Raw genomic sequence first — 27,593 nt, 5'->3', positions numbered from 1 at the left:
GCCAGCAGAATTGGTACCAGCCCTGACTCTAGAGCTTTGCCCATGTCAAAGGTCTCTGCCAGCAGGAGTGTAACCAGCCCTGACTCTCGAGCTTTGCCCATGTCAAATGTCCCTGCCAGCAGGAGTGTTACCAGCCCTGACTCTCGAGCTTTGCCCGTGTCAAAGGTCTCTGCGAGCAGGAGTGTCACCAGCCCTGACTCCCGAGCTTTGCCCATGTCAAAGGTCTCTGCCAGCAGGAGTGTTACCAGCCCTGACTCTCAAGCTTTGCCCATGTCAAAGGTCCCTGCCAGCAGGAGTGTTACCAGCCCTGACTCTCAAGCTTTGCCCATGTCAAAGGTCTCTGCCAGCAGGAGTGTCACCAGCCCTGACTCTCGAGCTTTGCCCATGTCAAAGGTCTCTGCCAGCAGGAGTGTTACCAGCCCTGACTTTCGAGCTTTGCTCATGTCAAAGGTCTCTGCCAGCAGGAGTGTTACCAGCCCTGACTCTCGAGCTTTGCTCATGCTGTGAGGTGTGTGTCTTACAATGGAACTGTGCCCGCGTGGGCACACCCTGCAGCGCTCTGCTGTGCGCTGGAAATGCTGGCACTTGCTCCAGGACGTCAAAAACCAGGACAGACAAGGACAGGGGGTGGTGACTCTTAATGGGAGGTGGAGTCAGAGGAAGAAACAGATCCATCCCCTGCCCCCCATTGGCCAGCGTTGCGAAACAGACAGGCAGAGGACTATAAATATGGTGGCTCAACCACTTGGAATTCAGAGCATCCCTCGGATATCAAGATGAAGAACACTGGCTGTTACCTGCTCGCCCTGGCCCTCGTGCTGGGCCCCGTGCTCCAGATGTGCACAGCTCGTGAGTACAGACTCTGTGTGGCTACTCTACACACTGCCCAGGGCCGGCTCCTCTGCTATGGTGGAGAAGGGTCCCCCAATGCTGAGGAGGGCGAGGGTGTGAACTCCCTTAGGAGGGAGCTGTGTGCAGCTCCAGCACATGAGGGAGAGGGTGCAAGCTCCCTTGGGAGGGAGCTGTGTGCAGCTGCAGCACATGAGGGAGAGGGTACGAGCTTTCTTGGGAGAGAGCTGTGTGCAGCCGCAGCACATGAGGGAGAGGGTGCAAGCTTCCTTGGGAAGGAGCTGTGTGCAGCTGCAGCACATGAGAGAGAGGGTGCGAGCTTCCTTGGGAGGGAGCTGTGTGCAGCTCCAGCACATGAGGGAGAGGGTGCAAGCTCCCTTGGGAGGGAGCTGTGTGCAGCTGCAGCACATGAGGGAGAGGGTGCGAGCTTCCTTGGGAGGGAGCTGTGTGCAGCTGCAGCACATGAGAGAGAGGGTGCGAGCTTCAGTGGCAGGGAGCTGTGTGCAGCCTCAGCACATGAGGGAGAGGGTGCGAGCTCCCTTGGGAGGGAGCTGAGTGCAGCCTCAGCACATGAGGGAGAGGGTACGAGCTTCCTTGGGAGGGAGCTGTGTGCAGCTGCAGCTGCAGCACATGAGGGAGAGGGTGCGAGCTTCAGTGGGAGGGAGCTGTGTACAGCTGCAGCACATGAGGGAGAGGGTGCGAGCTTCAGTGGGAGGGGGCTGTGTGCAGCTTCAGCAGATGAGGGAGAGGGTGCGAGCTTCCTTTGGAGGGAGCTGTGGGCAGCTGCAGCACATGAGGGAGAGGGTGCGAGCTTCAGTGGCAGGGAGCTGTGTGCAGCTTCAGCACATGAGGGAGAGGGTGCGAGCTTCAGTGGAAGGGAGCTGTGGGCAGCTGCAGCACATGAGGGAGAGGGTGCGAGCTTCAGTGGCAGGGAGCTGTGTGCAGCTTCAGCAGATGAGGGAGAGGGTGCGAGCTCCCTTGGGAGGGAGCCTTGTGCAGCCTTAGCACATTGGGGAAAGGGTGCAAGCTCCCTTGGGAGGGAGCTGTGTGCAGCCTCAGGACATGAGGGAGAGGGTGCGAGCTGCCTTGGGTGGGAGGTGTGTGCAGCTGCAGCACATGAGGGAGAGGGTGCAAGCTCCCTTGGGAGGGAGCTGTGTGCAGCCTCAGCACATTATGGAGAGGGTGCGAGCTTCCTTGGGAGGGGGCTGTGTGCAGCTGCAGCACATGAGGGAGTGGGTGTGAGCTTCCTTGGCAGGGAGCTGTGTGCAGCCGCAGCACATGAGGGAGAGGGTGCAAGCTTCCTTGGGAATGAGCTGTGTGCAGCTGCAGCACATGAGGGAGAGGGTGCGAGCTTCCTTGGGAGGGAGTTGTGTGCAGCTGCAGCACATGAGGGAGAGGGTACGAACTCCCTTGGCAGGGAGCTGTGTGCAGCTTCAGCACATGAGGGAAAGGGTGCGAGCTGCCTTGGGAGGGGGCTGTGTGCAGCTTCAGCACATGAGGAAGAGGGTGCGAGCTCCCTTGGGTGAGGGCTGTGTGCAGCTTCAGCACATGAGGGAGAGGGTGCAAGCTGCCTTGGGAGGGGGCTGTGTGCAGCTTCAGCACATGAGGAAGAGGGTGCGAGCTCCCTTGGTAGGGGTCTGTGTGCAGCTTCAGCACATGAGGGAGAGGGTGCAAGCTTCCTTGGGAAGGAGCTGTGTGCAGCTGCAGCACATTTTGGAGAGGGTGCGAGCTTCCTTGGGAGGGAGCTGTGTGCAGCTGCAGCACATGAGAGAGAGGGTGCGAGCTTCAGTGGCAGGGAGCTGTGTGCAGCCTCAGCACATGAGGGAGAGGGTGCGAGCTCCCTTGGGAGGGAGCTGTGTGCAGCCTCAGCACATGAGGGAGAGGGTACGAGCTTCCTTGGGAGGGAGCTGTGTGCAGCTGCAGCACATGAGGGAGAGGGTGCGAGCTTCAGTGGGAGGGAGCTGTGTGCAGCTGCAGCACATGATGTAGAGCGTGCGAGCTTCAGTGGGAGGGGGCTGTGTGCAGCTTCAGCAGATGAGGGAGAGGGTGCGAGCTTCCTTGGGAGGATGCTGTGGGCAGCTGCAGCACATGAGGGAGAGGGTGCGAGCTTCAGTGGCAGGGAGCTGTGTGCAGCTTCAGCACATGAGGGAGAGGGTGCGAGCTTCAGTGGAAGGGAGCAGTGGGCAGCTGCAGCACATGAGGGAGAGGGTGCGAGCTTCAGTGGCAGGGAGCTGTGTGCAGCTTCAGCAGATGAGGGAGAGGGTGCGAGCTCCCTTGGGAGGGAGCTGTGTGCAGCCTTATCACATTGGGGAGAGGGTGCAAGCTCCCTTGGGAGGGAGCTGTGTGCAGCCTCAGCACATGAGGGAGAGGGGACGAGCTTTCTTGGGAGAGAGCTGTGTGCAGCCGCAGCACATGAGGGAGAGGGTGCAAGCTTCCTTGGGAAGGAGCTGTGTGCAGCTTAAGCACATGAGGGAGAGGGTGCAAGCTTCCTTGGGAGGGAGCTGTGTGCAGCCGCAGCACATGAGGGAGAGGGTGCGAGCTGCCTTGGGAGGGGGCTGTGTGCAGCTTCAGCACATGAGGAAGAGGGTGCGAGCTCCCTTGGTAGGGGGCTGTGTGCAGCTTCAGAACATGAGGGAGAGGGTGCAAGCTTCCTTGGGAAGGAGCTGTGTGCAGCTTCAGCACATGAGGGAGAGGGTGCGAGCTCCCTTGGGAGGGAGCTGTGTGCAGCCTCAGCACATGAGGGAGAGGGTACGAGGTTCCATGGGAGGGAGCTGTGTGCAGCCTCAGCACATGAGGGAGAGGGTGAGAGCTGCCTTCGGAGGGGGCTGTGTGCAGCTGCAGCAGATGAGGGAGAGGGTGCGAGCTTCCTTGGGAGGGAGCTGTGTGCAGCTGCAGCACATGAGAGAGAGGGTGCGAGCTTCAGTGGCAGGGAGCTGTGTGCAGCCTCAGCACATGAGGGAGAGGGTGCGAGCTCCCTTGGGAGGGAGCTGTGTGCAGCCTCAGCACATGAGGGAGAGGGTACGAGGTTCCATGGGAGGGAGCTGTGTGCAGCCTCAGCACATGAGGGAGAGGGTGAGAGCTGTCTTCGGAGGGGGCTGTGTGCAGCTGCAGCAGATGAGGGAGAGGGTGCGAGCTTCCTTGGGATGGAGCTGTGTGCAGCTCCAGCACATGAGGGAGAGGGTGCAAGCTCCCTTGGGAGGGAGCTGTGTGCAGCTGCAGCACATGAGGGAGAGGGTGCGAGCTTCCTTGGGAGGGAGCTGTGTGCAGCTGCAGCACATGAGAGAGAGGGTGCGAGCTTCAGTGGCAGGGAGCTGTGTGCAGCCTCAGCACATGAGGGAGAAGGTGCGAGCTCCCTTGGGAGGGAGCTGTGTGCAGCCTCAGCACATGAGGGAGAGGGTACGAACTTCCTTGGGAGGGAGCTGTGTGCTGCTGCAGCACATGAGGGAGAGGGTGTGAGCTTCAGTGGGAGGGAGCTGTGTGCAGCTGCAGCACATGAGGTAGAGCGTGCGAGCTTCAGTGGGAGGGGGCTGTGTGCAGCTTCAGCAGATGAGGGAGAGGGTGCGAGCTTCCTTGGGAGGATGCTGTGGGCAGCTGCAGCACATGAGGGAGAGGGTGCGAGCTTCAGTGGCAGGGAGCTGTGTGCAGCTTCAGCACATGAGGGAGAGGGTGCGAGCTTCAGTGGAAGGGAGCTGTGGGCAGCGGCAGCACATGAGGGAGAGGGTGCGAGCTTCAGTGGCAGGGACCTGTGTGCAGCTTCAGCAGATGAGGGAGAGGGTGCGAGCTCCCTTGGTAGGGAGCTGTGTGCAGCCTTAGCACATTAGGGAGAGGGTGCAAGCTCCCTTGGGAGGGAGCTGTGTGCAGCCTCAGCACATGAGGGAGAGGGGACGAGCTTTCTTGGGAGAGAGCTGTGTGCAGCCGCAGCACATGAGGGAGAGGGTGCAAGCTTCCTTGGGAAGGAGCTGTGTGCAGCTTAAGCACATGAGGGAGAGAGTGCGAGCTTCCTTGGGAGGGAGCTGTGTGCAGCCGCCGCACATGAGGGAGTGGGTGCGAGCTGTCTTGGGAGGGGCCTGTGTGCAGCTTCAGCACATGAGGAAGAGGGTGTGAGCTCCCTTGGTAGGGGGCTGTGTGCAGCTTCAGCACATGAGGGAGAGGGTGCAAGCTTCCTTGGGAAGGAGCTGTGTGCAGCTGCAGCACATTTTGGAGAGGGTGCGAGCTTCCTTGGGAGGGAGCTGTGTGCAGCTGCAGCACATGAGAGAGAGAGTGCGAGCTTCAGTGGCAGGGAGCTGTGTGCAGCCTCAGCACATGAGGGAGAGGGTGCGAGCTCCCTTGGGAGGGAGCTGTGTGCAGCTTCAGCACATGAGGGAGAGGGTACGAGCTTCCATGGGAGGGAGCTGTGTGCAGCCTCAGCACATGAGGGAGAGGGTGAGAGCTGCCTTGGGAGGAGGCTGTGTGCAGCTGCAGCAGATGAGGGAGAGGGTGCGAGCTTCCTTGGGAGGGAGCTGTGTGCAGCTCCAGCACATGAGGGAGAGGGTGCAAGCTCCCTTGGGAGGGAGCTGTGTGCAGCTGCAGCACATGAGGGAGAGGGTGCGAGCTTCCTTGGGAGGGAGCTGTGTGCAGCCTCAGCACATGAGGGAGAGGGTGCGAGCTCCCTTGGGAGGGAGCTGTGTGCAGCCTCAGCACATGAGGGAGAGGGTACGAGCTTCCTTGGGAGGGAGCTGTGTGCAGCTGCAGCACATGAGGGAGAGGGTGCGAGCTTCAGTGGGGGGGGCTGTGTGCAGCTTCAGCAGATGAGGGAGAGGGTGCGAGCTTCCTTGGGAGGGAGCTGTGGGCTGCTGCAGCACATGAGGGAGAGGGTGTGAGCTTCAGTGGGAGGGAGCTGTGTGCAGCTGCAGCACATGAGGTAGAGCGTGCGAGCTTCAGTGGGAGGGGGCTGTGTGCAGCTTCAGCAGATGAGGGAGAGGGTGCGAGCTTCCTTGGGAGGATGCTGTGGGCAGCTGCAGCACATGAGGGAGAGGGTGCGAGCTTCAGTGGCAGGGAGCTGTGTGCAGCTTCAGCACATGAGGGAGAGGGTGCGAGCTTCAGTGGAAGGGAGCTGTGGGCAGCGGCAGCACATGAGGGAGAGGGTGCGAGCTTCAGTGGCAGGGACCTGTGTGCAGCTTCAGCAGATGAGGGAGAGGGTGCGAGCTCCCTTGGGAGGGAGCTGTGTGCAGCCTTAGCACATTAGGGAGAGGGTGCAAGCTCCCTTGGGAGGGAGCTGTGTGCAGCCTCAGCACATGAGGGAGAGGGGACGAGCTTTCTTGGGAGAGAGCTGTGTGCAGCCGCAGCACATGAGGGAGAGGGTGCAAGCTTCCTTGGGAAGGAGCTGTGTGCAGCTTAAGCACATGAGGGAGAGGGTGCGAGCTTCCTTGGGAGGGAGCTGTGTGCAGCCGCCGCACATGAGGGAGTGGGTGCGAGCTGTCTTGGGAGGGGCCTGTGTGCAGCTTCAGCACATGAGGAAGAGGGTGTGAGCTCCCTTGGTAGGGGGCTGTGTGCAGCTTCAGCACATGAGGGAGAGGGTGCAAGCTTCCTTGGGAAGGAGCTGTGTGCAGCTGCAGCACATTTTGGAGAGGGTGCGAGCTTCCTTGGGAGGGAGCTGTGTGCAGCTGCAGCACATGAGAGAGAGAGTGCGAGCTTCAGTGGCAGGGAGCTGTGTGCAGCCTCAGCACATGAGGGAGAGGGTGCGAGCTCCCTTGGGAGGGAGCTGTGTGCAGCCTCAGCACATGAGGGAGAGGGTACGAGCTTCCATGGGAGGGAGCTGTGTGCAGCCTCAGCACATGAGGGAGAGGGTGAGAGCTGCCTTGGGAGGAGGCTGTGTGCAGCTGCAGCAGATGAGGGAGAGGGTGCGAGCTTCCTTGGGAGGGAGCTGTGTGCAGCTCCAGCACATGAGGGAGAGGGTGCAAGCTCCCTTGGGAGGGAGCTGTGTGCAGCTGCAGCACATGAGGGAGAGGGTGCGAGCTTCCTTGGGAGGGAGCTGTGTGCAGCCTCAGCACATGAGGGAGAGGGTGCGAGCTCCCTTGGGAGGGAGCTGTGTGCAGCCTCAGCACATGAGGGAGAGGGTACGAGCTTCCTTGGGAGGGAGCTGTGTGCAGCTGCAGCACATGAGGGAGAGGGTGCGAGCTTCAGTGGGGGGGGCTGTGTGCAGCTTCAGCAGATGAGGGAGAGGGTGCGAGCTTCCTTGGGAGGGAGCTGTGGGCAGCTGCAGCACATGAGGGAGAGGGTGCGAGCTTCAGTGGCAGGGAGCTGTGTGCAGCTTCAGCACATGAGGGAGAGGGTGCGAGCTTCAGTGGAAGGGAGCTGTGGGCCGCTGCAGCACATGAGGGAGAGGGTGCGAGCTTCAGTGGCAGGGAGCTGTGTGCAGCTTCAGCAGATGAGGGAGAGGGTGCGAGATCCCTTGGGAGGGAGCCTTGTGCAGCCTTAGCACATTGGGGAAAGGGTGCAAGCTCCCTTGGGAGGGAGCTGTGTGCAGCCTCAGGACATGAGGGAGAGGGTGCGAGCTGCCTTGGGTGGGAGGTGTGTGCAGCTGCAGCACATTAGGGAGAGGGTGCGAGCTTCCTTGGGAGGGGGCTGTGTGCAGCTGCAGCACATGAGGGAGTGGGTGTGAGCTTCCCTGTGAGGGAGCTGTGTGCAGCTGCAGCACATGAGGGAGAGAGTGCAAGCTTCCTTGGGAGGGAGCTGTGTGCAGCTGCAGCACATGAGGGAGAGTGTGCAAGCTTCAATGGCAGGGAGCTGTGTGCAGCCTCAGCACTTGAGGAAGATGGTGCGAGCTCTGTTGGGAGGGAGCTGTGTGCAGCCGCAGCAAATGAGGGAGAGGGTGCGAGCTTCCTTGGCAGGGAGCTGTGTGCAGCCGCAGCACATGAGGGAGAGGGTGCAAGCTTCCTTGGGAATGAGCTGTGTGCAGCTGCAGCACATGAGGGAGAGGGTGCGAGCTTCCTTGGGAGGGAGCTGTGTGCGGTTGCAGCACATGAGGGAGAGGGTGCAAGCTCCCTTGGCAGGGAGCTGAGTGCAGCTTCAGCACATGAGAGAAAGGGTGCGAGATGCCTTGGGAGGGGGCTGTGTGCAGCTTCAGCACATGAGGAAGAGGGTGCGAGCTCCCTTGGGAGGGGGCTGTGTGCAGCTTCAGCACATGAGGGAGAGGGTGCAAGCTTCCTTGGGAAGGAGCTGTGTGCAGCTGCAGCACATTTTGGAGAGGGTGCGAGCTTCCTTGGGAGGGAGCTGTGTGCAGCTGCGGCACATGAGAGAGAGGGTGCGAGCTTCAGTGGCAGGGAGCTGTGTGCAGCCTCAGCACATGAGGGAGAGGGTGCGAGCTCCCTTGGAAGGGAGCTGTGTGCAGCCTCAGCACATGAGGGAGAGGGTACGAGCTTCCTTGGGAGGGAGCTGTGTGCAGCTGCAGCACATGAGGGAGAGGGTGCGAGCTTCAGTGGGAGGGAGCTGTGTGCAGCTGCAGCACATGAGGGAGAGGGTGCGAGCTTCAGTGGGAGGGGGCTTTGTGCAGCTTCAGCAGATGAGGGAGAGGGTGCGAGCTTCCTTGGGAGGATGCTGTGGGCAGCTGCAGCACATGAGGGAGAGGGTGCGAGCTTCAGTGGCAGGGAGCTGTGTGCAGCTTCAGCACATGAGGGAGAGGGTGCGAGCTTCAGTGGAAGGGAGCTGTGGGCAGCTGCAGCACATGAGGGAGAGGGTGCGAGCTTCAGTGGCAGGGAGCTGTGTGCAGCTTCAGCAGATGAGGGAGAGGGTGCGAGCTCCCTTGGGAGGGAGCTGTGTGCAGCCTTAGCACATTGCGGAGAGGGTGAAAGCTCCCTTGGGAGGGAGCTGTGTGCAGCCTCAGCACATGAGGGAGAGGGTGCGAGCTGATTTGGGTGGGAGCTGTGTGCAGCTGCAGCACATGAGGGAGAGGGTGCAAGCTCCCTTGGGAGGGAGCTGTGTGCAGCCTCAGCACATTAGGGAGAGGGTGCGAGCTTCCTTGGGAGGGGGCTGTGTGCAGCTGCAGCACATGAGGGAGTGGGTGTGAGCTTCCCTGTGAGGGAGCTGTGTGCAGCTGCAGCACATGAGGGAGAGGGTGCGAGCTTCCTTGGGAGGGAGCTGTGTGCAGCTGCAGCACATGAGGCAGAGGGTGCGAGCTTCAGTGGCAGGGAGCTGTGTGCAGCCTCAGCACATGAGGAAGAGGGTGCGAGCTTCCTTGGCAGGGAGCTGTGTGCAGCCGCAGCACATGAAGGAGAGGGTGCAAGCTTCCTTGGGAATGAGCTGTGTGCAGCTGCAGCACATGAGGGAGAGGGTGCGAGCTTCCTTGGGAGGGAGCTGTGTGAAGCCGCAGCACATGAGGGAGAGGGTGCGAGCTTCCTTGGCAGGGAGCTGTGTGCAGCCGCAGCACATGAGAGAGAGGGTGCAAGCTTCCTTGGGAAGTAGCTGTGTGCAGCTGCAGCACATGAGAGAGAGGGTGCGAGCTTTCTTGGGAGGGAGCTGTGTGCAGCTGCAGCACATGAGTGAGAGGGTGCGAGCTCCCTTGGCAGGGAGCTGTGTGCAGCTTCAGCAGATGAGGGAGAGGGTGCGAGCTTCCTTGGGAGGGAGCTGTGTGCTGCTTCAGCACAATAGGGAGAGGGTGCGAGCTCCCTTGGGAGGGAGCTGTGTGCAGCCGCAGCACATGAGGGAGAGGGTACGAGCTTCCTTGGCAGGGAGCTGTGTGCAGCCGCAGCACATGAGGGAGAGGGTGCAAGCTTCCTTGGGAAGGAACTGTGTGCATCTGCAGCACATGAGGGAGATGGCGCGAGCTTCCTTGGGAGGGAGCTGTGTGCAGCTGCAGCACATGAGGGAGAGGGTGCGAGTTCCCTTGGCAGGGAGCTGTGTGCAGCTTCAGCAGATGAGGGAGAGGGTGCGAGCTTCCTTGGGAGGGAGCTGTGTGCAGCTTCAGCACAATAGGGAGAGGGTGCGAGCTTCCTTGGGAGGGAGCTGTGTGCTGCTTCAGCACAATAGGGAGAGGGTGCAAGCTCCCTTGGGAGGGAGCTGTGTGCAGCCGCAGCACATGAGGGAGAGGGTACGAGCTTCCTTGGCAGGGAGCTGTGTGCAGCCGCAGCACATGAGGGAGAGGGTGCAAGCTTCCTTGGGAAGGAACTGTGTGCATCTGCAGCACATGAGGGAGATGGCGTGAGCTTCCTTGGGAGGGAGCTGTGTGCAGCTGCAGCACATGAGGGAGAGGGTGCGAGCTCCCTTGGCAGGGATCTGTGTGCAGCTTCAGCAGATGAGGGAGAGGGTGCGAGCTGTCTTGTGAGGGAGCTGTGTGCGCGTTGACGCTTCCTCAGGGTTGTCTTGCACACTGACGCATGCTCACGGAGAGGTGTGTCTGCACACTAATGCTTTTGGTGAACTGTCTAAGGCTGGACTCTGTAGCAGGCCCGGCTCCAGGAATTTTTATTTGGGTGGGCCAAGGGTGCACTTGGGTGCGCCACTGCGGACTTGATTTGTTGCAGTTATGTCTAGGCATGCCTGTTTCAGGGCCCTCCTTTATCTCTTTTTAGTCTTACAAGGCCCAGTAAAAGTCACTCTTTTGCAAATCTCTTTCTAAAGGTTATCACTCTCGAAAAATGTTTTTTCCATGTAATGTTACTTTGATGGGAATAGGAGGTTTCTGAGGTGGGAGTATCAGGCAAGTGACACTCCTCGGGCTCCCTCTGTGCGAGCCTTCAGGAAGAATTTCCTTTCATTACTACCTCCACCTGACCACGGACTCTGCAACACGCTCCCTTACAGGATTGATTATCCACTACTCCTCTCCAGTGCACCTTATCTCACAGATGACCTTGGGCCCCATTCCCATATCAGGCACCATCGGGCACCACTTTCATTTTTCCCGGTAAAAACATTAGTAAAATCACCTTAATACTTAAAACATTGAATATAGCAGTAAATATAATTAGCAGGCACTTTAAAGTATGTCCCACAGTAGTCCTTATGGCCGACTGCTAATTAAATAAACAAAATCAGAAGGGCATGACGGGGCCGGCTTCAGCGCTGATGCGAAAGTCTTTTTTGGTGCCGCACCAATAACCACTTTCTCAGCAAATACCTTTACTACCACCTTCCAACAGTGCCCCTCATCCCTCCATGGCCCGCCTATTGACCTCTTCCTCGGATTCCCTCACGGCCACACACCACAAGTGCCCCTCATCTCCCTATAGACCCTCCCCCTCATGACCTCCTCCTCAGACTCCCTCACTACCACCCTCCAACAGTGCCCTTCATCTCTCCGAAGCCCCCCCTATTGAACTCGTAATCTGGCTCCCTCACTACTACTTTCCACTAGTGCCCCTCATCTCTCCATAGCCTCCCCCTATTGACCTCATCCTCCGATTCCCTCACTGCCACCCTCCACCAGTGCCCCTCATCTCTCCATGACTCACCCCTCCACCCCATGACCTCTTTCTCAGATTCCCTCAATGCCACCCTCCACCCGTGCCCCTCATCTCTCCATGACTCCCCCTCCACCCCATGACCTCTTCCTCAGATTCCCTCACTGCCACCCTCCACCAGTGCCCCTCATCTCTCCATAGCCCCTTCTACTACCTCCTCCTCGGATTCCCTCACTGCCACCCTCCACCCGTGCCCCTCATCTCTCCATGACTCCCCCTCCACCCCATGACCTCTTCCTCAGATTCCCTCACTGCAACCCTCCACCAGTACCCCTCATTTCTCCATAGCCCTTTCTACTACCTCCTCCTCGGATTCCCTCAATGTCACCCTCCACCAGCGCCTCTCATCTTTACGTAGCCCCTTCTACTACCTCCTCCTCGGATTCCCTCACTGCCACCCTCCACCCGTGCCCCTCATCTCTCCATGACTCCCCCTCCACCCCATGACCTCTTCCTCAGATTCCCTCACTGCCACCCTCCACCAGTGCCCCTCATCTCTCCATAGCCCCTTCTACTACCTCCTCCTCGGATTCCCTCACTGCCACCCTCCACCAGTGCCCCTCATCTCTCCATAGCCCCTTCTACTACCTCGACCTCTGATTCCCTCACTGCCACCCTCCACCCGTGCCCCTCATCTCTCCATGACTCCCCCTCCACCCCATGACCTCTTCCTCAGATTCCCTCACTGCCACCCTCCACCAGTGCCCCTCATCTCACCATAGCCCCTTCTACTACCTCCTCCTCGGATTCCCTCACTGCCACCCTCCACCAGTGCCCCTCATCTCTCCATAGCCCCTTCTACTACCTCGTCCTCTGATTCCCTCACTGCCACCCTCCACCCGTGCCCCTCATCTCTCCAAGACTCCCCCTCCACCCCATGACCTCTTCCTCAGATTCCCTCACTGCCACCCTCCACCAGTGCCCCTCATTTCTCCATAGCCCCTTCTACTACCTCCTCCTCGGATTCCCTCACTGCCACTCTCCACCAGTGCCCCTCATCTCTCTGTAGCCCCTCCCCCTTATGACCTCCTCCTTGGATTCCCTCACTGTCACCCACCTCCAGTGCCCATCATCTCTCCATGACTCCCCCTCCACCCCATGACCTCCTCCTCGGATTCCCTCACTGCCACCCTCCAACAGTGCCTCTCATCTCTCCATAGCCCCTTCTACTACCTCCTCCTCGGATTCCCTCACTGCCACCCTCCACCAGTGCCCCTCATCTCTCCATAGCCCATTCTACTACCTCGTCCTCTGATTCCCTCACTGCCACCCTCCACCCGTGCCCCTCATCTCTCCAAGACTCCCCCTCCACCCCATGACCTCTTCCTCAGATTCCCTCACTGCCACCCTCCACCAGTGCCCCTCATTTCTCCATAGCCCCTTCTACTACCTCCTCCTCGGATTCCCTCACTGCCACTCTCCACCAGTGCCCCTCATCTCTCTGTAGCCCCTCCCCCTTATGACCTCCTCCTCGGATTCCCTCACTGTCAACCACCTCCAGTGCCCATCATCTCTCCATGACTCCCCCTCCACCCCATGACCTCTTCCTCAGATTCCCTCACTGCCACCCTCCACCAGTGCCCCTCATTTCTCCATAGCCCCTTCTACTACCTCCTCCTCGGATTCCCTCACTGCCACTCTCCACCAGTGCCCCTCATCTCTCTGTAGCCCCTCCCCCTTATGACCTCCTCCTCGGATTCCCTCACTGTCACCCACCTCCAGTGCCCATCATCTCTCCATGACTCCCCCTCCACCCCATGACCTCTTCCTCAGATTCCCTCACTGCCACCCTCCAACAGTGCCTCTCATCTCTCCGTAGCCCCTTCTACTACCTCCTCCTCGGATTCCCTCACTGCCACTCTCCACCAGTGCCCCTCATCTCTCTGTAGCCCCTCCCCCTTATGACCTCCTCCTCGGATTCCCTCACTGTCACCCACCTCCAGTGCCCATCATCTCTCCATGACTCCCCCTCCACCCCATGACCTCTTCCTCAGATTCCCTCACTGCCACCCTCCAACAGTGCCCCTCATCTCTCCATGACTCACCCCTCCACCCCATGACCTCCTCCTCGGATTCCCTCACTGTCACCCTCCACCAGCGCCTCTCATCTTTACGTAGCCCCTTCTACTACCTCGTCCTCGGATTCCCTCACTGCCACCCTCCACCAGTGCCCCTCATCTCTCTGTAGCCCCTCCCCCTTATGACCTCCTCTTCGGATTCCCTCACTGCCACCCTCCACCCGTGCCCCTCATCTCTCAATGACTCCCCCTCCACCCCATGACCTCTTCCTCAGATTCCCTCACTGCCACCCTCCACCAGTGCCCCTCATCTCACCATAGCCCCTTCTACTACCTCCTCCTCGGATTCCCTCACTGCCACCCTCCACCCGTGCCCCTCATCTCTCTGTAGCCCCTCCCCCTTATGACCTCCTCCTCGGATTCCCTCACTGCCACCCTCCACCCGTGCCCCTCATCTCTCCATGACTCCCCCTCCACCCCATGACCTCTTCCTCAGATTCCCTCACTGCCACCCTCCAACAGTGCCTCTCATCTCACCATAGCCCCTTCTACTACCTCCTCCTCAGATTCCCTCACTGCCACCCTCCACCAGTGCCCCTCATCTCTCCATAGCCCCTTCTACTACCTCCTTTTCGGATTCCCTCACTGCCACCCTCCACCCGTGCCCCTCATCTCTCTGTAGCCCCTCCCCCTTATGACCTCCTCCTCGGATTCCCTCACTGCCACCCTCCACCCGTGCCCCTCATCTCTCCATGACTCCCCCTCCACCCCATGACCTCTTCCTCAGATTCCCTCACTGCCACCCTCCAACAGTGCCTCTCATCTCACCATAGCCCCCTCTACTACCTCCTCCTCAGATTCCCTCACTGCCACCCTCCACCAGTGCCCCTCATCTCTCCATAGCCCCTTCTACTACCTCCTTTTCGGATTCCCTCACTGCCACCCTCCACCCGTGCCCCTCATCTCTCCATGACTCCCCCTCCACCCCATGACCTCTTCCTCAGATTCCCTCACTGCCACCCTCCAACAGTGCCTCTCATCCCTCCATCACCCCCCCTATTGACCTCTTCCTCGGATTCCCTCACTGCCACCCTCCACCCGTGCCCCTCATCTCTCCATGACTCCCCCTCCACCCCATGACCCCTTCCTCAGATTCCCTCACTGCCACCCTCCAACAGTGCCTCTCATCTCTCCGTAGCCCTTTCTACTACCTCCTCCTCGGATTCCCTCACTGCCACCCTCCACCCGTGCCCCTCATCTCTCCATGACTCACCCCTCCACCCCATGACCTCCTCCTCAGATTCCCTCACTGCCACCCTCCACCAGTGCCTCTCATCTCTCCGTAGCCCCTTCTACTACCTCCTCCTCAGATTCCCTCACTGCCACCCTCCACCAGTGCCTCTCATCTCTCCGTAGCCCCTTCTACTACCTCCTCCTCGGATTCCCTCAGTGCCACCCTCCAACAGTGCCTCTCATCTCTCCGTAGCCCCTCTCTCATATGCATTTCATTTGTTGTACAGCGCTACTTGTATCAGTGTAGTGTGTGTCAGTACTTTACACAACGCACACATTGTACAGAGACAATGAATCAAACAAGTATGTACATCAGTCTACAGGGAATGTCATATAAGCCAAAGAGGATTACAAGGTGTATGAATGACATGTCATCCATACTGGTGGGCAGGATATTTTAAGAGGGTTTGCTCTGGGGAAACACAACCTTAGGATTCAAAGAGTATTCCATGGGGGTCAGCTTTACTGATAAAAATATATATCTGCCCAAACATACTCATTTTAGCAACATTAGAATGAGGAAAGACTGGGGAAGTTCTAACTATACCATTCAAAGCTCCTGTTCGGGTGGGCCTGGCCCACCCGCTAGAACGGGCCTGCGCTGTAGAGTCCCTGCCTGTGCTCAGCCCTCGTCTCATTGTACAGACTGCCCCAATGATCATGAAAACTCTTCAGGGGCTGGATCCGAATGATGAGGCCGCAGACTCACCCATTCTTTCATTTTGTTCATTACAGAGGTACTCGGCGGCGGCTGTGGTCCGATTCTTGATATTCAGATCTTGAACTGCGGGGCTAATTACCGCAATGACTGCGGCCCGAACAACCAGTGCCCTCTGTCTGCTACTGGGAAACAGCAATGCTGCGTCCTCGAAGTCTGTGTCGCGTCTTGCATTCTATTAGGTAAGGGGGCAATGCAGGGGTCTCCATGGCAACGCCTGGGGGGAGGGGGGCTCACACACTTCCGGCTGCTTTGGGTCCGGCAGCCCCACGGACCTGGCACAAAGCAGAGGCCTGATCTTTACCATAAGCGTCATACTGAACATACATTCAGACGGGTAGGGCTGCAGGCAGAGGGCGCATTCCATGGTATCGTCAGAGTCCAGCCTGAGCCTCTCTGAGAATAAACCCATCACAACTTCACACTTCACAGGTGACCCAGAGCAGGCCCAGGCGCACCTGACTGATAGACGTCATCCCTGATGCTAAGGTTCGGGAGAAATATCTATATATGTACAATAATGAACCTCAATACATGACATGCCCGAGCCATGGTGAGGGGTCCCAGTGCAAAAAAAAGGTTCCTTCGTACTTTATTAAGATGCACAAAAGCAGTGCAAGCTTCCTCCACACACAGAACAGGGGCAGCACTGGCTGCAGCATTGCAAGCTTCCTCCACACACGGAACAGGTGCAGCACTGGCTGCAGCAGTGCAAGCTTCCTCCGCACATGGACCTCATGCAGGATTCCACATACACAGCACAATGCAACACATTACACATACACACAAAGCAAATACATCACACAAACCCACATTCCACCTCCAGGTGTAAAACGGTGCAAACTTTCTGTTGCACCGTTCTGATGTTTTGTGACAATCAATAATCTTTATTTATGATTTAGTCACACTTGGCATTGATTCGTTCACCTTTAACGTTCTGTGGCTTTAATCTGCGCCAAATCTGCTAATCTTAGAACAGTCAAATGAGATTCATGCAGTTCCATAAAGAGAAAAAAAAGAGTCAAAAAGAGGTACACAAATTCCCATTTTAGCTCCTATGGGAACTTTTGCTCTCACCGACAGCCGAACCCAATGAACATATGTACACCAACTTGGCAGGAATTTCAAACTTCACTCAGAAGGTGTGTTTTTGTTGATTCGATACAAATTCCCTCAATAATTTTAGAGATATTAGCATTTGAAAAGGTACAGAATAGGCCTGAAAGGGTTAACACTTTGTATATCTTCTTTAAATTTTTGGGGGGTGCATTTATTGATTTTAAGAACAAAATCACATTACTCTTCAGTAACTTGACCCATCCCCCAAACCCACCAAACAAAGAGATATAAATCCATAAATGACACTGGATCACCTGGACAAATCTACTCTCATATCAAATTAGAGCAGACAAACATCACAGACACTTCTAAAAGTATTTTCTTCTTTATATCTTGTTAGTTGAAAAGTCATCTATTGATTTGCTTTTTGCTTTGGCTCTGTTTGACATGCATGACGTTTCGCAAACACATAGGGCCTGATCACTAGTTTGGCGGTGCGATGCCAGGTCTGCCCGCAGCCGCATCGCCAAACCCGTGGTCAGGCCCTTTGTGATTGTGAAACGTCATGCAAACGTCGAGTCTCCTCCTATAAGGCGTGCTTTTTTCTAATGTTCCCACAGCGCGGCCCTGAAAATGGACACCGCAATGGGAACGCTGAAAACAGTGGTGGAGAAGAAGCTATTAATATGCTTGGCAGAACTGCGGCAGTGCCACACCACCACCAGGGAATGGCTGATCCCTGGCAGCTACGGGGGCAATGGTGGTCTGACCGCCTTATTGTAATAGGGCGGTCGGGAGACCGCCACCGCTGCGCCCCCATGAGTCTGGAGGTCAATGGACTGCCAGACTCGTAAGTAAGCCCTTAGTATGTGGCGATTACTCTTGTATTTTCATCTTTGTGCAGATCCACCAAGGGGGGGCTGGCAGGCTCAAAATAAAGGGCTGCTAACAAGTGCTGGTTTTCTGGTAAACTTGCCACTGCATGACCCATCAGCAGACAATCTGGCAGATGCCAACAAGAATGCGTTTCTTCTGGTATGTCATGTGTCACCGTGGTGGCTCTCACTTTACGACTCCAGGGTCACAGCCTTCATGTTTTCTGGCCCATTTTTATTAGAAGAAGAGTGAATAAAAGCTTATTATTCACTCTGAGTGTACAAATAAGTGGCATCAAGCAGCGACTGAGGCAGCTAGTGACAGTGTCTGACGGCTGGCGCAGGCAGAGTAGGGCTCCAGCACCAGCCATCAGAGAGATTATCCAGGGCTGGCGAAACCCCCAGGCCTGCCGGCAGGACCCTGGCGCACCTCAGTGCCTCCCCACCTGTGATGTGCTAAAGAGCCATATCTAAATGTAGCCATGGGCGTTGCAGGCTGAAGCCCTGCAGTGACCGTGGCTACACACCAATCGGCCAGTCGACCCACCCATTCCCAACTCGGCACATAGTTGGCAAACGGTGGAGTGAAAGTGATGACTGAAAGCTCAGATCTGTGACTGCGAGTCTGAGGTTTAAGGTTCATGCTCCTGCCCTGAGAGCAGAAAGAAGGACTCCAAACAGGAACAAAGAAGGCAACAGGGAGAGTACAAAACAACCTTTAAACGCTTTGTATGTATGCATGAGAGTCTGTTCTTGTGAGTGAGTGCATGTATGAGCGAAATGTCTGTGTGTCTATGTGTGACTGTGTGAGTGTCAGTGAAGGAGTGAGTCAGAGTGAGTGAGAATGAGAGGCAGGAAGAGTGAGCACAAGTGAAGATGAATGAGAGTGAGAGAGAAGGACTGGATGAGTCACTATCTGAATGAGTCACAGTCAGAGAATGAGTGAGAAAGAGTGAATCAGAGTGAGAATGAGTGAGAAAGAGTGAGTCAGAGTGAGAATGAGTGAGATAGAGTGAGTCGGAGTGAGAATGAGTGAGAAAGAGAGAGTCAGAGTGAGAATGAGTGAGAAAGAGTGGTCAGAGTGAGATAGAGTGAGTCAGAGTGAGAATGAGTGAGAAAGAGTGAGTCAGAGTGAGAATGAGTGAGATAGAGTGAGTCGGAGTGAGAATGAGTGAGAAAGAGAGAGTCAGAGTGAGAATGAGTGAGAAAGAGTGGGTCAGAGTGAGATAGAGTGAGTCAGAGTGAGAATGAGTGAGATAGAGTGAGTCAGAGTGCGAATGAGTGAGACTGATTGAGTCAAAGTAATTGAGAATGAGTGAGACTGAGACTGAGTGAGACTAGACAATTCAGAGTGAGAATGAGCGAGACTGAGTGAAATGAACTAAAAATGAGTGACACTGAGTAAGTGAGTGAGTTGGAGTGTGTCAGAGTGAGAATGACTGAATAAGTGAGTCTGAGTGAGTCCGAGGGAGATTGACTGAATCATAATGAATGTACCTGGGTTTGAACTGAATGAATGAATGAATGAATGAATGAATGAATGAATGAATGAATGAATGAATGAATAACCAACTTGTAAAGCACTAACAAATCCCAAAGGTGTCAAGGCGCTGATAGCGGAAGCCAGGTCACAGGAACGTAGATATCAGTACTTTAAAGATTAAAGGGCAAAAAGCGAGGTCTTTAATGATTCATGAAAGAGGGGATGTGACTCTAGACAAGAAATTGATATAGGTAGGGTGTTCCAAAGTTTGGATGCTGCTGGAGCAAAGGCTCTTCCTCCCCACTTTGCCTTTCTGAACCTGGTTACTACCAGCCAGATCTTGTTGGCAGAACGCAGCTGTCTGGCAGGGACATAGCGCTGGAACAGGTATTTGATGACTTCTGGGCCAAGGTTAAAAAGTGCTTCATGTACGATGCAAAGGGCCTTAAACAGAATTTGCTTTTCGGCAGAAAGCCAGTGCAGTTTTCGAATGGCAGGGAAAATCGAATGAAATTTCGGAAACTAATCGGGACTAAGCAAGAATGAGAGAGTCACAGTGAACTTGAGAGAGACTAATTGAGTCAGAGTGGGATTGAGTGACAGTAAGTGAGAATGATTGAGTCTGAGTGAGAATAAATTAGACTGACTGACATTTAGTAAAACTGAGTGACTGAGTGAGGCTGAGTGAGACTGAGACAGAATGAATGTGAATGAGTGAGACTCAGTGAGTCTGGGTGAGTTAGGGTGAGAACAAGTGAGTCACAATGACTGAGAATGAGTGGGACTGAGTAAGTATAAGTGAAATTAAGTGTGTATGAGTGAATCAGAATAAGATTGAATAAATCAGAAAGTGTTAATCAGGGAGAGCTTACGAATCAGAGGAAGGCTGAGTGATAATGAGTGAGACTGAGTATGGGTGAGTCAGAGTGAGACTGAGTTGAAAGGAGACTCCGTGAGAATGAATGAGTCGCAGTGAGATTGAGTGAGTCTGAATGATTTAGGATGAGATGGACTTAGTGCGACTGAGTGAGTCAGAGTGAGATTAAGTTAATCAGAATGAGAGAGAGAAAACAAGACTGAGTGAGATTAAGTGAGACAGAGTAACACTGGGTGAGTCACTGAGACAGACCGAGTCAGAGTGAGTAAAGGTAAGCGAAAGTACTAATGTCATTAAGTAAATGAGGGTGAGGGAGAATGATTGATAGAGTAAGACTGAGTGCCAGTGAGTGTGAACAAACACCACTCACCCTCTGAGAAGCAGCCAGGCTTACTCATTAGAATTTGGAACAAGGATTGCACTTCACTACTTTTAAAAATCACCAGCCACCACTGCTGTGTCAGCTCATCATAGGGAGGGAAAAAGTTAAAGACTGTCAATAAAGTGTCGTTTTGCTTATATTTTTGGTGTTTGATGAATCAGCATCGAATGCAGCAAGCAGTAGGCAGGATACACCAGGACCAGTGTTTCAGGTTTAATTATGCAGATCTAATGAGAGGAGAATAAAAGGAAGGATTCAACTATGTTTTAATGTACTTATAACTTTGGCACAGTTTCTCGATCAGCACAAATTGTGGCAGCCATCTTGTATGTTTAGCCTACTTCTGGGCAAACTTTTTTTAACCCCTTCGATGCTTGTGACGGAACCATTCCGTCATCAGTCACGGTTGGGCTGTGCTAATGACGGAATGGTTCCGTCACAACCACACCCATTTAGATCGGGGCCAGCACAGGGGGAAAATTCCTTTAGCAGCGATGAGGTTAAAAAACAAAGCGCAGGCTCTCTTAGGTTCTATGAGCCCCCGGTTGCGCCAGGAACCAGGGGCAATGTGCCATACCTCTGTGGGGGCCAGGCCGGCCCACAAAGCCCCAGGGACTGCCACCCCCCCAGGGCTTTATTTATTATGCGTGGGGGCACGCGGCCCCCAACAGCCTGGGGCACTACCACCTCCACGGGGCTATTCACAAATATGTGCGGGGGCCTCGTGGGTCCACCAAGCCTCATGGACCGCTACCTCCCCAGGGCTTCAATCTAATTAGAGAAGTGTGGGGGGGTTCCTGCCCCTCCCCACTGACCCGGGGACCACAACCTCCTCTGGGCACTAATTATGTTAATGGGGGGGGGGGTCCGTTGCAGACCCCTAGGCCCGGTGTCCACCACCTCCCCAGGGCTTTGAACTTGTTCGAGCCCTCCATGGTCCTGGGGACCGCCACCCCCCCAGGGCCAGATCTAGTAATGGAGTGCCGACCCCAAGGACATTGCTGTTTGCTCCTGTCCTGTCATTACAAACTCTGCTTTGTTTATTGGAGTGAGAGCAGAAAACCTGCTCTCACTTCCATGAAGCAAAGCAGATTGCTTTTGGACAAAGGGGGCTGCATGTCATCAGCTCCCCTTGTCCAAAAGCAATGCCGGCTCCCGCAGGGGACCACGGACCAGAGGTGGTCCAAGGCCATGCCCCTTTTTACACCACTCTGCAAACGCGCCTCTTGGCACACTGCTGGAGGCGTTTTTGCAGAGTGGTGGCAAAAGTAGGCATGGCCTGTGTCCACCTCTCATCAATTCCACTATCTGGGGCCTACTGGAGGTATCAGGTAGGCTAGTTGGCCCCTAAGAATCACCAACAGCGAAGGGGACTTTAATCCCCATCGAAGAGCATGCCAGGGATAGTGTTTGCAGACTAGTGGTCAAAAGGGGCATGGCCTGCTATGAGTACTTATCAACGCTGCTGTGTGGGACTTACTGGAGGTAATAGGAGGGATAGTTGGCCTCCAAGGTTGGTCTTGGGGACGAACTACCCCTCCTGTTTCTTCCAGTAATTCCCACACAGTGGGATTGCTAAGAAGTCTTCGTATGCCATGCCCCCCTTTCTCCACCACTCTGCAAACGCCCCTCCTGGCACACTATCTGTTGGGGGATGAAGTCCACTATTCTCCTGAGGGACTTTGGGGGCTAAGAAGCCCTCCTGGTACCTCCTGTTAGTCCTACGCAGCGTAATTCCTGAGGGCTGGTCGGAGGTCCAGCCCCCTTTCTCCACCACTCTGCAAACACGACTAACAGTTAAAGGAGCATTTATAATGTAATAGGTGTTGCATTTGCAAGAGTTAGACGTTGGTGTTTTAAATGTAAACATTTTTACTAATGTTTTTTGGAGTGGAGTGGATGTATGTTGTGTGTAGTGGAATTATGTGGTATGTTGTGCAGTGAAATTATGTGAATAGAAAATATGTGGTATTTAGTGTATAGGTATTATGCAGAGTGGGACTATTTGTTATGGAGAGTAATTATGTGGTATGGTAGTCTGTGTTATGGAGTGATAACCTCAGGTTTAGTCTTCCTCGTTTCCATAGAAGCTAAACTATGAACTCAATGAGACAAAAAAGAAAGAATCACTGAGGAGCACTTCTGGACATAGTCAGAGAAAGGAGCAGGGCCACTGGAATTATGTGACTGTTTGGCTGCACTGAGGTTTGCACAATGAAACTTTTTCCGTATTAGCCACATAATCCATCATCTGCTGCCTAATCTACAAATTTGAACCAAAAAAGCCTTGTTTCTACCTCAAACGGCTCAAACATTACCAAAAATGCAGCGACAAGTGTTGCAAACCTAGAATGGTCACCTGTTTCTTATTGCTAAATGTGGGTGTTAAATTGGTACTAATGGTGTGCAAGCCACTCTTGCCACGTTCAGCATTTCTGTTGCTTCCTTCTGTACCTTTCTTTTTTTTACTACGCGTCTCTTGACACTTTCTGCAATTTTCTTCTACTTTCTGTACCTCTTTTGCCTCTTTCTGTACCTCACTTGCTTCTTTGTACACCCCTCATGCCTCTTTCTGCACCTCTCTTGCCTCTTTTTGCAACCCTCTTCCCTCTTTCTGTACCCCTCTTGCCTCTTTCTCCACCCCTCTTCCCTCTTTATGCATCTATTGTTTCTTTCTGCACTTCTCTTGTCTTTCCCCACCCCACTTCCCTCTTTCTGCACCTCTGTTGCTGCTTCCTGCACCACTCATACTTCTTTATGCACCCATGTGCCACTTTCACACCCCTCTTGCTGTACCCCTCTTGCCTTTTCTCTGTACCTCTGTTCCTTCTTTCTGCACTTCTTTTGTTTCTTTCTGCACCTCTCACTTCTTTCTGCAACCCGTTTGCCTTGTGCTGTACCCCACTTCCCCCTTTCTACACCCCTCTTGCCTCTTTCTGCACCCCTCTTGCCTCTTTCTCCACCCCTCTTCCCCCTTCCTGCATTTCTGTTGCTTCTTTCTGCACAACTCTTCCCTCTTTATGCACCTCTGTGGCCTCTTTCTGCACTTCTCTTGCATCTTTCTGCAACCTTGTGCCTCTTTCTTCAAACATTTTCCCTCTTTCTGCACCTTTATTGCCTCTCTATGCACCCCTGCTCCTTCTTTCTGTACTTCTTTTGTTTCTTTCTGCACCTCTCTTGATTCTTTCTGCACCCCTCTTGCCTCTTTCTCCACCCCTCTTACCCATTTCTGCATCTCTGTTGCTTGTTTCTGTACTTCTCTTGCCTCTTTCTGCAACTCTGTTGCTTCTTTCTGCACATCTCTTGCTTCTTTCAGCACCCCTCGTGTCTCTTTCATACACCCTTCCCTCTTTCTGCACCACTCTTGCCTCTCTCTACACTTCTTTTTTTGTTTCTGCACCTCTCTTGCTTCTTTCTGCACCCCTCTTCCATCTTCCTGCAGCCTTCTTCCCTCTTTTTGCACCCCTCTTGTCTCTTTCTGAACCTCTGTTCCTTCATTATGCACTTCTTTTATTTCTTTCTCTACCTTTCTTACTTCTTTCTGCACCCCCTTGCCTGCTTCTGCACCCATCTTCCCTATTTCTGCACCCCTTCTGTTTCTTTCTGCACCCCTATTGCCTCTTTCTGCTCATCTGTTCCTTTTGTATCTTTCCACTTTGCTTCTTTCTGCAGCTCTCTTGCTTCACTCTACACCCCATTGCCTCTTTCTCCACCCCCCTTCCCTCTTCATGCACCCCTCTTGCCTCTTTCTGCACCTCTCGCATTTTTCTATGCATCTCTTGCAGCTTTCTGCTCTTCTCCTGCTTCTTTCTGCACTTCTCTTGCTTCTTGCTTCACCTCTCTTGCTCTTTCCGCACCCCGCGTGCCACTTTCTCCACCCCTGTTCCCACATTGTATATCTCTCTTGCTTCTTTGTGCAATCCTCTTCCTTCTTTCTGTACTTCCTTTGTTTTCTTTCTGCACCATTTACTTCTTTCTGCACCCCTTTTGTCTCTTTCTGCACCCCTCTTGCCTCTTTCTGCTCCTCTGTTCCTTTTTTATACACTTTGTTGGTTTCTTTCTGAAGCTCTCTTGCTTCTTTCTGCACCCCTTACCTCTATCTTCAACCCTCTTCTCTTTCTGCACCTCTGTTCCTTATTTCTACATTTCTTTTGTTTCTTTGTACAGCTCTCTTGCTTCTTTCTACATCCCCTTGCCTCTTTCTCCACCCCTCTTTCCTCTTCCTGCATCCCCTTGCCTGTCAGCACAAATGTTGGTTCATTCTGTAGTTCTCTCGCCTCTTTCTGTACCTCTTTTGGATTTTTCTACACATCTCTTGCAGCTTTCTGCTATTCTCGTGCCTCTTTCTGCGCTTTTCATGCTTCTTTCTTCACTTCTCTTGTTTTTTTCTGCAACCCTCTTGCCACTTTCTCCACCCCTGTTCCACTTTGTGCATCTCTGTTGCTTCTTTCTGCACTCATCTTGCTTGCTTCTACTCCTCTCCTGCCTCTTTCTCCACCCCTTACCACTTGCTGCATCACTGTTGCTTGTTTCTGCACTTCTCTTGCCTCTTTCTCCACCCTCCTTTACCCTCTTTCTGCACCTCTGTTGCTTCTTTCTGCACTTCTCTTGCTTCTTTCTGCACCCTGTTGCCTCTTTCTGCAGCCCTTTCTGCACCTCTCTTGTCTCTTTCTGCACTTCCCTTGCCTCTTTCTGCACCTCTGTTGTTTTTTTCTGCACTTCTCTTGCCTCTATCTGCACCTCTGTTACTTATTTCAGCATTCCTTATGCCTCTTTCTGCACCCCTTGTGCCTCTTTCTGCATCCCTCTTCCTGCACTTTCTTTGCCTCTTTCTCCACCACTGTTGTTTTTCTGCACTTCTCTTTCCTCTTTCTGCACCTCTGTTCCTTCTTTCTGCACCCTCTTGACTTTTGCTGTACCTCCCTTCCCTCTTTCTGCCATCTCTTCACTCTTTTTTGCACATCACTTCCCTCTCTCTACCCGTCTCCTTTTTCTGCACCCTTCTTGTTTCTTTCAGGACTTCTCTTGCCTCTTTCTGTACTTCTTTTGAGTGTTTCTGCAACTTTCTTCTTTCTTTTATCACTGTCTGTACCTCTGTAGCTTCTTTCTGCACCTCTCTTGCCTCTTTCTGCACCCCTCTTCCCTCTTTCTGCACCTCTCTTGCCTGTTTCTGTGCTTCTCTTGCCTCTTTCTGCACCTCTGTGGGTTCTTTCTGCACGTCTCTTGCCTCTTTCTGTACCCCTCTTGCCTCTTTCTGCACCTCTGAAGGTTCTTTCTACACTTTTCTTGCTTCTTTCTACACCGCTCTTGCTTTTTTCTGCAACCCTCTTGCCTCATTTTGCATCCCTCTTCTCTATTTCCACACCTCTTTTCCACCTGTCGGTACTCCTGTTCCATCTTTCTGCACCTTGTTTGCCTGTCTGTGGAACTTTCTTGCCTGTTTGTGCACTTCTCTGGCCTCTTTCTGCACTTCTCTTGCTTCGTTCTGCATCCTGTGTGCCTCATTCTGCACCTCTCTTGTCTCTTTCTGCACCACTGTTGTTTTTCTGCACTTCTCTTGCCTCTTTCTGTACCTCTGTTCCTTCTTTCTGCATCCCTCTTGCCTCTTTCTGTACCCCATTCCCTCTTTCTGTACATCTCTCCCTCTTTCTGCCATTTTCTTGCCTCTTTCTGTACCCCATTGCTTCTTTCTGCACCCCCTTGCTTCTTTCTGCACCTCTGTTGCTTCTTCCAGCACTTTTCTAGCTTGTTTCTCCACCTCTCTTACTTCTTTCTGGACCCCTCTTGCATTTTTCTGCATCCGTCTTTCTGCACCTCTCTTTCTTTCCCCTTTCTACAGTTCTCTTGCCTCTTTCAGTACCTCTGTGGATTCTTTCTGAACTTCTCTTGCCTCTTTCAACACCCCTCTTGTCTCTGTTTGCACCTCTGTTGGTTATTTCTAAAGTTCTCTTGCCTCTTTCTGCACCAGTCTTGCCTTTTTCTCTGACTCTATTGCCTCTTTCTGCACTTCTCATGCCTATTTCTGCATCTCTACTGCCTCTTTCTGCTCTTCTCTTGCTTATTTCTGCACTGCTCTTGCTTCTTTCTGCTCCTCTCTTGCTTCTTTCTGCACCCCTGTTGCCTCTTTCTGCACTCGTCTTCCCTCTTTGTGTACCTCTCTTGTCTCTTTGTGCACCTCTCTTGTCTCTTTCTGTACCTCGTTGCCTCTTTCTGCACATCTCGTGCCTCTTTCTGCACCTCTGTTGCTTCTTTCTGCACTTCTCTTCCCTCTTTCTGCATTTCTGTTCCTTCTTTCAGTATTTCTCTTGCCTCTTTCTGTACCTCTGCTACTTCTTTCAGCACTTCTCTTGCCTCTTTCGGTACCCCTGTTCTCTCTTTCCGCACCTCTCTTGCCTGTTTCTGCACCTCTCGCCTCTTTCTGTACCCGTTCCCTCTTTCTGCACCTCTCTTGCCTGTTTCTGCAACTCTTGCCTCTTTCTGCAGTTCTCTTTCCTGTTTTTGCACCTCTCTTGCCTCTTTCTACTCTTCTCTTGTCTCTTTCTATGCTTCTCTTACCTCTTTCTGTACGTTTCTTGCCTCTTTCTGCACATTTATTACTCTTTCTGCATCTCTCTTATTTTTTTCTACACTTCTCTTGCTTCATTTTGTACTTCTCTTGCCTGTTTCAATATTGAAATGGGAAGTGCAAGCTGTTAAGTTTAAAGGTCTGCGTGCTCTTGTGACTGAGGTATATGTCTACTTGTACATGTATTCTCACGTGTTATGGATCTGAAGATGGTAGCTTAAAATGGGGGTAGCTTCTCTTATAGATGGTCAAATCTTGTTAGTTCTGCTCTTTCATTCGGTTGCACAGGCAGACACGTTTTATATAGGTGTGTAGAGCCCCTCAAATGTACTATTGAATATGCATGTGCCCTGTACACAAATTTACAGAGTATGCTGTTTGAAATACGGATATTCAAGTTTTTGTATGTTTAATTTTATGTAACATGTCAACAGGTAAAAGCAGAGACACAGACATGCATACTTTCACAAACTTGGTCGGACTTGCAAAAGTGATATGGTTAGGATTGTTGTTTTATATTTGGTACGCCAAAAAAATTCTGAACAGTCGAAGAATAGTAAACCTTCAAGAGAAAAGTGAGGTTTAAGACATCTTGGGAGAAGGATTAGTGATTAGGCTACTTTCTATGAGTCTGTGTAAGGGTACAGTCAACGTAGGATTCTTTCTGTACCTCTGTTGCTTCTTTCTGCACTTCTCTTCCTTCTTTTTGCACCTTTCTTCCTCTTTCTGGACATATGTTGCCTTTTTCTGTACTTCTCTTGCTTCTTTTTGCACCTTTCTTCCTCTTTCTGGACTTATGTTGCCTTTTCTGCACTTCTCTTGCTTCTTTTTGCGCCTTTCTTCCTCTTTCTGCACATGTCCTACCTATGTAGGCATATTTAGAAATTAGCATTTAAAAAACCTTAGAAATTCACTGAAAGAACAGAGGTTTCAGGAAAGTTATAGTTAAGAATTAGCAGTTAAAAAGCCTTTCAAATTCACTGAAAAACTATAGGTTTCAGGGACGTTATAGTTAGAAATTAGCATTTAAAAAAACTT

General features: G+C 53.5%; 1 long non-coding RNA gene across 1 annotated transcript in view; it reads left to right on the top strand.

Moving 5' to 3' along the window:
• The first annotated feature begins 754 nt into the window (after positions 1-754).
• Positions 755-27,593, top strand: part of LOC147665734 (uncharacterized) — a 43,993-nt gene continuing 17,154 nt past the window's right edge. Inside the window, exons 1-2 of the long non-coding RNA XR_015304985.1 lie at positions 755-849; positions 15,332-15,496. This is a non-coding gene — a long non-coding RNA (uncharacterized LOC147665734). The remainder of the gene's footprint in view (positions 850-15,331; positions 15,497-27,593) is intronic.

This window comes from Lissotriton vulgaris, unplaced genomic scaffold (assembly GCF_964263255.1).
Source record: "Lissotriton vulgaris unplaced genomic scaffold, aLisVul1.2 SCAFFOLD_2132, whole genome shotgun sequence".
Taxonomy (NCBI): Eukaryota; Metazoa; Chordata; class Amphibia; order Caudata; family Salamandridae; genus Lissotriton; species Lissotriton vulgaris.
Note: the sequence above shows the minus strand (reverse complement) of the source record. Positions and strands in the feature narration are given on the sequence as shown.